The following is a 3,004-nucleotide window of genomic DNA, read 5'->3' as shown; positions in this document are numbered from 1 at the left end:
TATCCATATTTGATTCTTTTTTCACAATGTTATATTAACAAGGAGGCGACAAATGTATTGCAAATATGTCAAAAGTTTAGGTTTACACTGAGGTCGGATCTCACAAGTATCTTTGTTCAAAGTTATACTTTAGCACTGCCATAGAAGAAAATTTACAAATTAAAATGAAATTAATTTAAAGAAATTTTTCTTGTGTAAATATTGTATTTATATACTAATGTGGTGTATATAAAAATTCATTTAAATACAAATATTTAAATTAAAAATGTTCATGCACATCTTTCTTATTTAAATTTCTTTTTGGTTCTGTCAACAATTAAAACAATAGTGTAAGTATCACTTTAAGATTAATGGTATGAAATAAAGGCTTATTCACAATGAAAATTAAACTTAAACATAAAACCATGTATTTGTTATTTAATGCAACCATTTACAATGAGTTACATAAGTGTAACCTTAAACTTTTAATCATAAGACATATATAAAATATTATTTATGTTAATACTAATGCTATTAACATAAATAAATAGCTTTTGCAAACATTAAACTTTACAAATGTGAAGTTTTTGTTTTTTATATGATTTAAAACAAGAAACAATCATAGTTATGGAATTTCCATTGATGAATTTTTCTCTAGTTCAATGCATGAATTCCTTATCACCTGTTGTTTACTTTTAAGTTTTCTGATGCAAAACACCTAAAATATATGCTTTGGCATTGTGAGGTTAGCAGTGGGCCACTGGGCTCATTCCAAATGACCACTTACTCTGCAACAGGTTGGTAAAACCCGTTCTCGGCTAGTCGGATGGCTAGGAGGGCAAAAATTTGAGTGGGGAGTGCGTCGGTAAGTCGGCAGGTGTCCTTCAGAGACAGGAGACAGGTTTAAAAACAAAACAAGCATTTATTTATATAACTAAGCTAGGATACATAGGTTAAATGCGATTAAATAAATTCACTGTACAAAAGGGACGCTCTAATAGCTTTACCTGCTAGTCTGAGAGAGAGTTCACAAAGCTCTAAAAAGTACAGATACCTGTATGCCGATATGTCTAAAATGCGTTCGTTGAATATGTTCGTTAATGGCGATGGAAGTTCAAACGGCTGTGGTTGGTCGTATGTCCTTTCGGTCCGGAGTATGGAGACAAATATGGCACATCTACCAAGTATAACTTCCGAGGGATCGCCCTGAGCTTCCGGGGACTCGAGCTTTTATACGTTATTCGTGGGAAATGAGTCACGTGATCGACTTCAGTTGACACTTACGGTGCATTCCGATCAACTAACTGTCAACTTTCCCATCATAATGTGAAAACAATCGGTGACCTCCGATATACTTCTCACCAAGAGTGGGTTTTTCCATCGGAGCGGATTTCACAGCATTATACAAGGGCAGTTTTTTTCAAGCTCCGATGGTTCATAAAACAAAGACAAGTGTAAATAACATAATGAATTTATTACCAAAAGTTAGGTACAAACATGGTTACTTTTCAACATAATCACTGTGAAGATTGAGGAATTTGTCTATTTGTGGATGAGATTTTCCATCCCCTTGTCATAGAATGTTGCCACCAGTGAATTGAGATGGCCTTAACAATGTTGTTTTGAAGATCATCATTAGTCTTAAACCGCTGCCCTGCTAGCCATGTTTTCAGTTCAGGAAAGAGGTGGAAGTCTTCACACATTAAAAAGTTTTAAGCTGGGTGTTTTATGCATGCATATGCATACACACACAAAAGTGTGTATAAAAAATAGAAAGCCTACAAATATAATTTCTTAAAGTTTAAATAAACTACTTATAATACAACACCAAGAGCAAGCAATCTACTAATAATTTTTTTATTTCTTTTTATTGATTTTTAACATAATTTTACTACTTTCATAATTTTGAATTAATTTTTACTATATAATGTTACAATTACATTTGCTATTCCAATAATGTATAACAGAATTTTTAAATTTCTATCAAATATATAGTACTGTATATGCAAATTATACTTTTTTAAGTAGCCTATTAAATCAAAAATGAAGAATTAAATAAATCTGTAATACTAACTTTTTATTTTTAGTTTGGATATTTTAAATTTAATTACTTATGTGATATTTTAAAATTATTGAGAATAATTAACACAGTTGTATTATTAAATATTTTTATTATGCTACTTTAACTATATTTTCGATTGCAAATCGATTTCTTATAGCACAGATAATAAATATGATAAAATCCAGTTTCATAGTTTACAATGGATTTCATCAGATTACAATTTTATAAATCATATTTACACTTTATTATTTGTGTGACATTTTAATAGAAAATAATTTTCAGCTATACAAAAGTGATCAGAGTTATTGCATCAACTTGACTCTGTTTATAATTTATTTTATAAATCTTACAAGCATTTTTATTTGTTTTTATAAACGTTAAAATTTTAAAAAATTTCTTCATGATCAAAATATTCAATAAAAAAAACTTTGAAGAAGAATAATTTTTTTAAATGAAATTCTATATTTTTTTACCTCAGTTAAAATTTAAAAATTTTTACCTCATTATATTGATAATTAAGGTTTATCTGAACAATAATTGTAATAGCAAGTTTCTGCCAAAAAGTTAACTGAAATATTCAGAATATTTTGTTGGTTGCTTAAATATTGCATTAAGTATTCAAAACTTGGAAATTAACTAAGAAACTTTTGATTTAAAAAAATGAATACAGGAATATATTTATTTTTTATACACACATTTCTTATGAATTTGTCATGAAAGATAATTATGATCTTAATTTATCACCATAAATTGCTTAATCATTTCTAAGTGATGATTTATAAAATGTTTGAAATTTTATCTAAAACTGTATGTATATTAACTGCTGTGATGATATATAAATTTTATAAAATAATGTGGTGTTTTTATAAAATAAATATTAATAAATTTAATTCCAAAATTTGAGATGTTTGAGATACCAATATATTAAAAATTGAATATTTTAAATTATTCTTTTTTATATCA

This window comes from Centruroides sculpturatus, unplaced genomic scaffold, assembly GCF_000671375.1.
Source record: "Centruroides sculpturatus isolate CEXI.00-Female unplaced genomic scaffold, Cexi_2.0 scaffold137, whole genome shotgun sequence".
Taxonomy (NCBI): Eukaryota; Metazoa; Arthropoda; class Arachnida; order Scorpiones; family Buthidae; genus Centruroides; species Centruroides sculpturatus.
Note: the sequence above shows the minus strand (reverse complement) of the source record.